The following is an 11,788-nucleotide window of genomic DNA, read 5'->3' as shown; positions in this document are numbered from 1 at the left end:
GCTGATCATTGGAGGGGAAAGGGGGAATCGCCCCAGATTTTATAGCCCCGTGTGAGACACTGAGCGAGAAAAGGGGCAGAACTGGAGAGAATTTGTATCGGGGGTGAGAGGCAAGTGGCACAAACAGGGACAGGATCCAATTAACCCCCCTCCCCCCTTCGCCCACCCGCCACTCCCCTCCCCCGGGAATTTCCTGGCTGCCCAGAGACAGTTCAACCCCCCCCCCCCGCGTCCCACTGACCTTCCCCACCCAACTCCGGCTTCTCCCCTCCCTGCCAGACACCCCCCATCTCCCCCCACATCACAGGGGATCCCCCCCGCCAGGCCCCAGTCTCTGCCCCCCAAATCCCACTGGGGCTGAGGCAGCTCTGAGGCTTCTCCCAGGTTCCCTGGGGCAGAGTCACTTTCCTGCCCAGCCCCAGTGCCCCCCCCCGGGGTCTCTCACTCCCCGGGGGGCTCCGTGGGAGGCTGGACACCAGGGATGCAGGACGGCAGGAATGGGGGCGACAGGCCTCCTGTTCCTCAGTCTCACGGCGGGACCCAGGGGGCTCGTCGCTCTCCGGCTCGGGATCACTGGGAAGACCCGACCGTGGAGGGGCCGTCGCTGGGGGGGGCGGCCCCGCGCAGGCGCTGAGCACGTCCTTATATCACTTCTGTGGCGGGAAAAGTGCTGAGGAGATGGAACGCTGAGGGCTGGTTTGGGAGGGAAAAAACGGTTTGGACTGGTTTGAGCCTGTGTCCTGATGGTAAACAAGTCCCCTCTCAGAGATGGAGTCCAGGGGTCAATAGTTCATATGCTCCAGATTGGATCTTATTTTAAAGCCAGTGATTTACTTCATAAACATCTTATTAACCAACTAATTGAACCTATTAAACAATTTATACTTCTTACACCTAACAATGAGATAAAAAAAAACAACACAGACAAACCTTGTCAGTAACGGCTAATGTCCTAACTGGGAAATCAGCAGCGGTTTGTAGCCGGGGGAGCGCACAGTCTGAATGTGTATGACCCGATCCCAGCCCCCAGCCCCACACAGCAGTGGGGCTTGGCACTCTCTGTGCATTGGTGTGGTGGCTGAGTGGTTCACCAAGCAGTGACAATCCAAGGAGGTTCCCTGAGTCAGTCTCACTCCTGAGGAGATTCTGCACCAAAAAAATTCTGTGCACAATATTTTAAAATTCTGCAAATTTTATTAGTCAATAAATAAATGTGGAGGCTCCAGCATTGCAGTGGTGAGCACAGGCTGCTGGATGCACGGAGGTGGGAGATCACCCTGCAGCCCCCACTCTCCTCCAGTGAAACAGACTTGGTGGTGGGGCTGCACCTCTCTGCTGCCTGCTTCAGGAGCCCCAAAAAGACTCCCCAGAACTGCTCATGAGGGGCACATGTGCCTTCCCTTTGCTTCCCCATCAGAAAGTCAGAAAGCCTGAGCAGCTGGCCCCGGGCGATTTGAAAGGGCCTGGGGGCTCCTGCCACCACTACCGGCAGCACAGCGGGACTAAAGTGGATTCCTGCCCACCCTCGCTCCGCACGGCGCACCACTCCCAGAAGCATCTGGCACATCCCTGCAGCCCCCGTGGGGTGTGTCTCTCGCACGCTGCCCCCACCCCAAGTGCCAACTCTGCCATTGGAACTGCGGCAATGGGAGCTGCAGGGGTGGTGCCAGCGGGCAGTGGTGTCAGGAGACCCACGCCCCCTGGGCCTCCTCCATGTAGGAGTTGCTGCCAGATGGGGGTGTGGGTCACTTTTGGGAGCTGCCCAAGATAGGTGTGTAGCGGAGTGGCTATCCGCTCCCGCCTGGTGGGGCTTTAAAACAGCCCTGGGAAGGGGCTTTTGGCTGAGCTGACTAGGAAAGTGGCTGCAGCTGGAGGCCACGCCCCAAACTGAAGCCCTGGGGCTTATAAGAAGCAGGGAAGCCAGAGCCCAGACAGAGTCTCTCTCTGCTTCAGAGAGGGATGGGCCTGGCTGCTTAGAAGCTGAGACTAGATACCTGTGTGAAGCAGGGCTGGGGGACAGGCTGAGGAGCTAGGGAAGCTCCGGCCTGGAAAGCCCCAGGCTGTGGCCTAGCAAAGGGCCATAGGTACTCGGGGGTTGCAGAGGGCAGCCCAGGGGTAGGACGGAGCAGCAGGTCCAAACCCCCTATTGCCTATGATGAGTGGGCTGATACTGCAGTCTGCCCCAGGGTGTGGGGCTAGACCATGACTGTCAGTAGCCACTACTGAGGCAAGGCGGGGATAGTAGCGTGGGGTTCCCCTGGGAGGGGGAGACCCAAGTATAGATAGCGGGCACCGGGTCCAGGGAGGGACGCCGGGGCCAGAGAACAGGTGGGTCACCAGCCTGCTGAGGGCGCTCCAGGGCTGGACTGAGGGACATTCTGGGACCAACCAGCAGGAGGCGCGGCAGGGGTGAGTACCACCTCGTTACAAGGTGCCACACCCCTACCCTCTGCCACAGCCCAGATCCCACACCCCGCCCACACCCAAACTCCCTCCCAGAGCCCACCACTGCCCCCCAACTCCCTGCCCCAGCCCAGAGCCCACATCCAAACTCCCTCCCAGGGTCCACCCCCTGCCTCCCCTGCACCCCAACCCCCTGCCCAGCCCAGAGCCTGCACCTCATGTACCCAAACTCCCCCCCAGCGCTTTGAGGGGGGGCGAGGAAGGACGGGCAGGACTTGGACCAGTTCTGGGCATCACCAAAAGTTATATAAACCTGGTGATGCTGAGCTGGAGCCCTAGTCACTGCACATCTCTCTCCTTACAGGGGGGACTCCGTGGGGCAGGGCGCTGCTGGGGGTTTATTCCTTCCTTTAATGGCTGTGGAAGGGGGAACAGGGAGAGAATTTGCTCTTCTGTTCTCTGCGGAACACGTGCAGGCAGCGGGATTATCTCCTTAAGCTTGAGTTTTCCATGCCCAGAATTCAACTGTCACCAGATGGATCAGACTGAACAGGTTTCAAACCTCGAGGAGGCTCTTACCTTCTAAACAGGGACGGCTGTTTTCTAGTAAAATCACTACAAGGGAAGGAGAAAACTCGAAAGAGGTTCCTCCTGGCGCTCACGTCCGTGAACCCAAATACTCTCTCAGTCCTCAGAGAGAGACCTGGAGAAGGAGACTTGCTGAAGCAAAGCCACAGGGTCTCTGAGGTTTCCCTGGCCCCTCGCCCCTGGTCCTGCCTGGCTGATGTCAGCATCTCTCTGTGAGGTCACCACCTCCCCACCACCTTGGACCAATAGGCTGAGGTCCTGCAAAAGGCCTTTGTGATGTCACTGCCACACCCCTCCCTTGCAGTGCCAATGTCCTGCCCCTGGCCAGGCACTTTGCAGGTTTGAGCTACTCCCTGGGGATCACCCCACTCAAGGAGCGTTCGTTCTAGGCAGCAAGTCGGCTAGACAGGAAAACATCAGACGCTGCTCCCAATGCTACACTCGTTTTTTCAGAAATTAGTCAACTTTATGGCCAGAAGAGACCATTAGAGCATCTAATCTGACCCCCTGCATATCACAGGCCTCCTGTATGACACAATAGTGAGTTTATTATGCAGGGTCCACCCCTCCCTCACTGTGAATAGTACATGAACCAGCCTTGTAATGGAGCTAAGATTTCCCAAGAACTTCAAGCAAAATACACCAGTTTCATAAAACAGATTTATTAACTACAGAAAGATGGAGTTTTAAGGATTATAAGTGGTAGGCATAAAAGAGCAAAGTAAGTTACCCTGGAAATTAAAGATAAATTCACAATCTAAACTTTACATCTTATTACGCTAGGCCGTAGTTTGGTTATGCCACAGGAAGGCTTAATGCTCGAGCTGCAGTGCATGCTGGGCAGGCTTAAGGCCAGGCTCCCCATGGCAGGAGAGAAGAAGACGACTTTGCTCACAGCCAGTGCCCTGCCCCCACTCTCAAGTCATTAATGGCTCCCCCAGATCAGCCAGAATGGAGCAGCGGTTTTCACTCCATCAAGTCCACTTATGGCTTACAGGCAACTCCCAGACCCACCATGTCGGCCAGAAAGGAGCCCACTCAGCCTCGCGATTGCTGCTTTTCCTTCCCCCCAGAACCCCGCTTCTCCTGGGCTGCAAGGAGCCACCCCTGGGAAGCCAACAGGCAGGCACAGGGTTCTGCCTCCCAGCAGCCAACCGCACCTCCCCCGGCTTTGCAGAACAAATGGTGACGCTCTACTAACCCCATTTAGCCGCAATGATGTGCTTACTTTCTGCCCTGCCTTTCTCAGCTCGACTTTCCTCTTTTGCCCCATTCCTGCCTCACTTCCTCCTTTGGCAAGTCACGCAGAGGAGGCCAGCAGGAAGAGCTGGCCTCCACCGGCCAACCTCCCAGGGCAGAGGAGGCCAAGCCACAAGCCTCCAAAAGGTGACACGCCGCACTCCTCTAGGTTCTCCAGCCTGACACCAAGGTGCTTTCTCCACTGCTGTCAGCACCCTCTGTCATGCGGGGGTTGGAGTTATCCCAGGGACAGGCCAATAGGAGAAGGAGGAGGCCTTCCTGAACAGCAAGGGGATCTGGCAAAAGGAAGCCAGCATGTTTCTGCCTGGTTTTAAACCAGGGACTTTTGCATGTTAGGCAAATGCGATAACCACTACACTACAGAAACTCCATCTGCTTGGCTGTTGCTCACCCTGGCACAGACCGATGGACAAACCTGGAGAAAGTGGTGACAGTCCTTCAATAGGTCAGCTGGCAGAGCAGAGGACTGGAGCCGGCACTCAGGAAGTCGTCCTTATGCCGCCCTTGTGACTCCAGCTTGAGGGAGAGCTTCTTTTTCTTCCCCTTGCTGACAAAGAGCAAGAGAAGAATGAAAGGTCAGGGGGGCCAACTCGGTGCAGAAGCCCATGCTGTCTTTTCCTGCTGCATAGCCTGAAATGAGGGACTCGTGGCAGTTAAAGGCACTGCTGCACTTTCAGAAAACATCCCACCCGTGCACAAAGGGGGATAGACGAGCGTGTTAGTCTAGCATGCTCCCAGCTGAGCTACTTCAGCAGCTGCTCGGTTTCTTTTTGGCCTCCTGCTTTTCTGTCTGGGATGTTGTTGTCAGCTGTGGCACAGAAAAAGGACGTCATTGCGAGCGGCCCATGCAGACAAGATTCACTTTTGCCTTCCTTGCTCGGCTTTACTTGCTTCCTCGCCCTATTCCTGCCTTAGTTCCTGGGTTACCTGAAGGAAACGGGGAGCCAGCAGTACCAGGAGGAAGTTGGGCAGCTAGACCCTGGTGGCAAAAGTCCTGCCGCCACTTGCCACCCCACTCTCTTCTCCCAGCGTCACATATTGGCCACCAGGGACTTGGGGCCCAGCAGCGCAATGGAAGGCAGTGGACAGAGCCACCCTCGCCTTGAAGGTCCGGCTCATTAAACCACATCTTCAGTCACTGATGGCCAATGAGAGACCGACACCGCTTGCTATTTTAGCACTTGGAAATGCCATTGGTCAGTCATTGGATCTCTGTAATGCTGTTACAGAACAAATGAACATGGAATCTCAGTGTGACATTCTATACCTTTGGGGAGCGGCTGTAACCCCCATAATCATCGTGATCTTACATATACAGCATGACTTGTAAGGTATCAGGGAAAGGATATGATCGGCTGAAAGTCACTTCTCTACCCATAGATGTAGACCATTCATGCATATGAAGTCATGAGAATTGTGCAGTGTGGTTGTCACTGTGCTGCAAGGTGGGGGAGTCAGCCAAATATTAGCTCCCTAGTGGCAACAGCAAGGAAAATAACCAACACCCGGACAGGGTGTCAAACAACCCATCGACAGCCATTGTCCAGCAAGGGAGCTACAATGCAATGACTCACCTGCATGAGGACACCCCAGGGGAATTGCTCAGACTTGCTTGGAGAGACGCAGTGATGCTCACCTGACTCTGAAGGGGGGCGGGAGGGGCAAAGCCATGAGGGAAGAAAGGACATGATAAAAGGAGAGACATTTGCTAGGCTTTATCTCGCTCTGTCACCTACATCTACAGACACCCCCACACCAAGCAACTGAAGCGCTGATGAAAGGGGAGAGCCTGGCTGAAAAGCCACCAGCCAGCCTGTGGTGAGAAGCATCTGAGTTTGCAAGGGTACTGAAAGGGTTAAGATCAGCTTTGAAATGCCATTGGCCAATCTTTGGATCTCTTTAATGCTGTGCTTCAGTTCATGGGGGAAAGGCGAGAGAAGCGACCTTTGAACAAAGGGCCTGGGGTTAACATCCTAACGCTGTCTGTCTCCGACTGTAACACTATTTAATACCGGCCCACCCTGTGCTGGTGAGTGCTCCATTTCTAGATGTTAGTACATTTCACTTACTGTCAAAATAAAAAAGTTTCTATATGCTTAAAGAAAATGCATTTGTTTTATTTGCTTATATATGGCATGAATAAATACAGGTTTACAGAACCTAGCCTGCAAATTTATCATCTTATATGACAGAGAAAATCATGCATCGAAATTGTGCGTCAAAATCATGAGCTGAGCTACAAATGCAATAAAAATAAGATATTCAAAATTTTAACATATGGGGGGGGGCACCGAAGACATGTCTTGCCTGGGACTCCACTTGGTCTAGGGGAGGCCCTGTCAGGGAGAACAGGAGTTAGTCTCACACGCCTATTTCCAGGCTGTAATCTGTGGGCTGGAACAGGCCCTGGATTGAGGGGGTGGCTGCAGGGTTTGCAGCGCTCTGATGTCTCAGACAATGTGTCTCTCCCAAAGCCTCAGATCTGTGTCCCCCGAAGGCTCCTGCGCTGCCTCCGCTCCTCTCACAGTCTACAGCAAGGAGCAGCAGCAAGGGTCAGGGATGAGCCATAGGGCACTAGGTGGGTGGCCAAGGCTTCAGGAGCCCAGAGCGTTTGCCTGTCTGGGCATTTTGGCTGAGACCTCAGGGACACATTGTGAGGCAGAATCCCAGGCATCTTATGAAAGGAGCATAAGGATGTAAGGACATACGACGGCCAGACTGGGTCCATCTAGCCCAGTATCCTGTCTTCCCATAGCGGCCAAAGCCAGGTGCCCCAGAGGGAATGAACAGAACAGGGAATCACCAAGTGATCCATCCCCTGTCGCCTATTCCCAGCTCCTGGCCAACAGAGACTAGGGACACCATCCCTGCCCATCCTGGCTCAGAGCATGTCCTCCATGAAGCGATTTAGCTCTTTTTTTAAAACCCTGTTATAGTCTTGGCCTTCACAACCTCCTCTGGCAAGGAGTTCCACAGGTTGACTGTGCGTTGTGTGAAAAATACTTCCATTTGTTTGTTTTAAATGGGCTGCCTATTAATTTCATTTGGTGACCCCTAGTTCTTGTGTTATGAGAAGGAATAAGTAACACTCCTTATTTACTTTCCCCACACCAGTCATGATTTTATAGCCCTCTAGCATATTTCCCCCTAGTCAGCTTTTCTCCAAGCTGAAAAGTCCCAGTCTTGTTATTCTCTCCTCATATGGCAGACACTCCATACCCGTTTCTGAACCTTTTCCAATTCCAATACATCTTTTATAAGATGGAGCGACAATATCTGCACGCAGTATTCAAGATATGGGTGTACCATGGATTTATACAGTGGCAATAAGATTTTCTCTCTTATTCTCTATCCCTTTCTTAATGATTCCCAACATTCTGTTTGCTTTTTGCCTGCCATTGCCCATTGAGTGGATGTTTGCAGAGAACTATCCACAGTGACTCCAAGATCTCTCACTTGAGTTGGAACAGCTATTTTACATCCCATCGTTTTCTATGTGTAGTTGTATTATGTTTGCCAATGTGCATCACTTTGCACTGATCAACATTGAATTTCATCTGCCGTTTTGTTGCCCTTTCACCCAGAATTGTGAAATCTCTTTAGCTCCTCCCAGTCTGCTTTGGACTTAACTATCCTCTGTAGTTTTGGATCATCCGCACATTTTGTCACCTCGCTGTTCAGCAGATCGTTTATGAAGATGTTGACTAGTCCCAGTACAGGACCACTAGTTACCTGTTTCCATCCTGAAAACTGTCCATTTATTCCTACCCTTTGTTTCCTAGCTTTTAACCAGTTATTGATCCACGCGAGGACCTTCCGGAGGTGAACGTAAGCTGGTACATTCCGGTATGAGGTCCTGGCAAGAGCGGGTACGCTGTGCCAGCCCGGCCCGGCTTCACCAGGCTGGTGATTTAAAGGGCCCAGGGCTCCCTGCAGCCTCCCAAGCCCCCCTGGCGGAGCCCCGGGGAGCAAATCACTGCCCTGGAATGCTGCTCTCTCCCGCGCTACGAACACAGAGCAGGGGCGGCGGGAGCTTCCTTACAGTGGGGGGTCACTATTGTCTGAACTGTGGCACTCCCATGAAAACCCTTCCCCAAGGACCCACACTCACACCACCTCTCCCCCCGAGGCCACACCCACAGAATGCCTCTCCCCCCCTCAAAACTCCCCCTTTCCCCCCTCCATCATTTGTCCTAACAGCCAGTTAAGAGTGGTGGGGCCACTGCCCTCTAAACCCCCTGTTCCAGCACCCCTGACACAGAGCTCAGCAGCAGCAGTGTGTGTGTGTGTGTGCGTGTGACAGAGGCAGCTGTGCTGAGCTGAGCCAGTGAGGGAAGCGGGGGCTGATGTTGGGGGTGCCCCCTCCCCCTGCCTCAGGACTGGTTGCTTGCAACAGCTGTCTGAACATAGAGACAGTGTGCCGACACACTCCCTCTCCCCACACACACACACACACTCTCTACCCCGCCACGCACACTGCAGTTGAAAAGCAGCTGGCAATCTAGTAAGATGCCCATGGAACGGTGGGATAGAGAAACCTGCATCATGTGATGCTGTACAGGCCCGTGAGGCATTGCAAACCCTTCCCAAAACACCCTGCAGCCAGTTGCACAGCTACCCACAGTGCACTGCTCTCTGTGGCCATCCAAGATTCTAGCGTGGATGTGCTCTGGTGACACAAGGGGCATAGTGTGGACATGCAACAGCTGTTTAATTAAAACACTTTAAAGCCGCATTACCCAATAGTGTAGACACAGCTTGAGGGTAAGACAAGACCCAGCTCCCTTGAAACTAAAGAACCACAACTTTCTCCGTAGTCAGCAGGATTCAAACCTGTGCAGGGAGACCCCAATGGATTTCTAGTCCATCGCCTTAACCACTCAGCCACAACTATTCTCACTGCACTCTACTTCTGTTCTCACTGAGTCATCAATTCCAGTTGTTTCCTCAGACCAGCTTTCACAGCACACTCAATGCTGTGCCCTTGTGTAAGTGTGTCCATGGCTGAACTGCAAGAATTCCTGCTCATTTCCCTTCTGGCTGGAGCATGGTTAGAGTGTGTTTGTGGTCAATGACGTTGCTGTAGATTGTTGTCCATTTCCTGCCTTGATCATTCAGACAGTCCCTTTCCTGCCATATCCCCAGCACATCAGTGATTGCAATAGCAGGGGGCAGGTTTTCTCTGGGGCACTGAGATTTGTCAGGGGGTTGGTGGCTCCTTTCTTTCCTCACCCTGGAGTAAACTCAGCTTTTAATTCCATCCTTGATGTTTCAAGGAATAACAACAGACGACCGAGGAAAGAGGTGGACAAGTGGGTCTCAGGGGAGGGGCAAAGAGGTGGGGGTGGTGGACAGGGCAGGACAGGGGAGGGGGTAGAGAGGTGTGAGTGCTGGGCAGGGTGGGTCTCGGGAGAGGCAGAGAGGTGCAAGTGGTGGGCAGGGCTGGTCTTAGGGGAGGAGGCAGAGAGGTTTGGGCAGGGCGGGTCTCAGGGGAGGGGCAGAGAGGTGGTGGCTGGTGGGCAGGCCTTGGGGTAGGGGATGGAGAGGCACGAGCAGCAGGCAGGAAGGCCTTGGGGGAAGAGAGGAGTGAGCGAAAGGTGGACCAGCAGGCCTCAGCCACAGTGGAAGAACGGGGGTGGGAAGTGGCCAAATGGGAGTGAGGGCGGAGCACAGGTGGGGCCTCAGAGAGAGGAGAACGAGGGAAGGGGGTGGAGTGGGCAGGGCCGCCCAGAGGATTCAGGGGGCCCGGGGCAAAACAATTTTGGGGGCCCCTTCCATAAAAAAAAGTTGCAATACTCTAGAATCCTGTATTCTCGTGGGGGCCCTGCAGGGCCTGGGGCAAATTGCCCCCCCCGGGCAGCCCTGCCCTCAGCCTCTCCTCATCAGTCCCCTGCCCCCTAATCATTTTTGTTGCCCTCCCCTAGACTCTCTCCAATTTGTTTCTGTAGTGGGGGGGCGAAAACTGGACGCAATGCTCCAGATGTGGCCTCCCCAGTGCCGAATAGAAGGGAATAATCACTTCCCTGGATCTGCCGGCAATACTCCTACTAATCCAGCCAATACGACCAGGTACCCATATTGAATGCAGACCCAGCAATATTTGATAAATTGGTTACTGTCCATTCAGGAGGTTATTTTCCACCTATTCATAAATAATGAAGATGCTGTAAGCGGAGGGGAGAGAGCTGTCCCGTCCGTGTAGTTAATCCATCTCCCCGAGAGGTGGTAGCTATGTCACTGGGGGAAGCTATGGGGGTGGGTGTGCAAGCTGTGCTGTTTACATGGATCTTTAAGTTTAATCAAACCCATTTTTAAAAGCACTGTGGTTTGGGAACAGAACAGGAGATCACTGAGGCAGGGCCTGTCCTTCAAAATCTTTAAGATCTCTGACTTATCTACACAGGAGTTATGGGGGTATAGCTCAGTGGTAGAGTGTTTGACTGCAGTTTAAGTGGTCCTTGGTTCAAATCCAAGTGTCCCCTTACAAACCTCTTCCTTCAACAAAAATAATGGCATTTCCATTATGTTCAGGAGTTCCACTGGATAGGGATCCCTGAAATGAATGGAAACCCTCAATGTTTTCCTGCACAAATGCATAAAAACCTAGCAAACATGTCCCTTCACTGAAATCAGTTCCAATCCTCTAAAGGATTAAAGAATCCTTATTGAGGTTGCAGGAAAAAAACATCCCGATGTGTAGAAAGAACAGTAAATATGGCAGGCGACAAGCTTGGCTTAACAGTGAAATCCTTGCTGATCTTAAACACTAAAAAGAAGCTTACAAGAAGTGGAAGATTGGATAAATGACCAGGGAGGAGTATAAAAATATTGCTCAGGCATGCAGGAATGAAATCAGGAAGGCCAAATCACACTTGGAGTTCCATCTAGCAAGAGATGTTAAGAGTAACAAGAAGGGTTTCTTCAGGTATGTTAGCAACATGAAGGAAGTCAAGGAAAGTGTGGGCCCCTTACTGAATGAGGGAGGTAACTTAGTGGACAGAGGACGTGGAAAAAGCTAATGTACTCAATGCTTTTTTTTGCCTCTGTCTTCACAAACAAGGTCAGCTCCTAGACTGCTGCACTGGGCAGCACTGTATGGGGAGAAGGTGACCAGTCCTCTGTGGAGAAAGAAGTGGTTCAGGACTGTTTAGAAAAACTGGACGAGCACAAGTCCATGGGGCCGGATGCGCTGCATCCGAGGGTGCTAAAGGAGTTGGCGGATGTGATTGCAGAGCCATTGGCCATTATCTTTGAAAACTCATGGCGATCGGGGGAGGTCCTGGATGACTGGAAAAAGGCTACTGTAGTGCCCATCTTTAAAAAAGGGAAGAAGGAGGATCCGGGGAACTGCAGGTCAGTCAGCCTCACCTCAGTCCCTGGAAAAATTATGGAGTGTGTCCTCAAGGAATCAATTCTGAAGCACTTAGAGGAGAGAAAAGTGATCAGGAACAGTCAGCATGGATTCACCAAGGGCAAGTCATGCCTGACTAACCTAATTGCCTTCTATGAGGAGATAACCGGCTCTGTGGATGAGGGG

General features: G+C 52.9%; 1 non-coding gene across 1 annotated transcript; it reads left to right on the top strand.

Annotated features, from left to right (window-relative positions):
* The first annotated feature begins 10,661 nt into the window (after positions 1-10,661).
* On the top strand, positions 10,662-10,733 carry TRNAC-GCA. Its single transcript has one exon. It is a non-coding gene; the product is annotated as a tRNA-Cys (tRNA).
* The last annotated feature ends 1,055 nt before the right edge of the window (positions 10,734-11,788 follow it).

Source organism: Mauremys reevesii, linkage group 14 (genome assembly GCF_016161935.1).
Source record: "Mauremys reevesii isolate NIE-2019 linkage group 14, ASM1616193v1, whole genome shotgun sequence".
Taxonomy (NCBI): Eukaryota; Metazoa; Chordata; order Testudines; family Geoemydidae; genus Mauremys; species Mauremys reevesii.
This window is presented reverse-complemented; position numbering and strand designations above follow the sequence as displayed.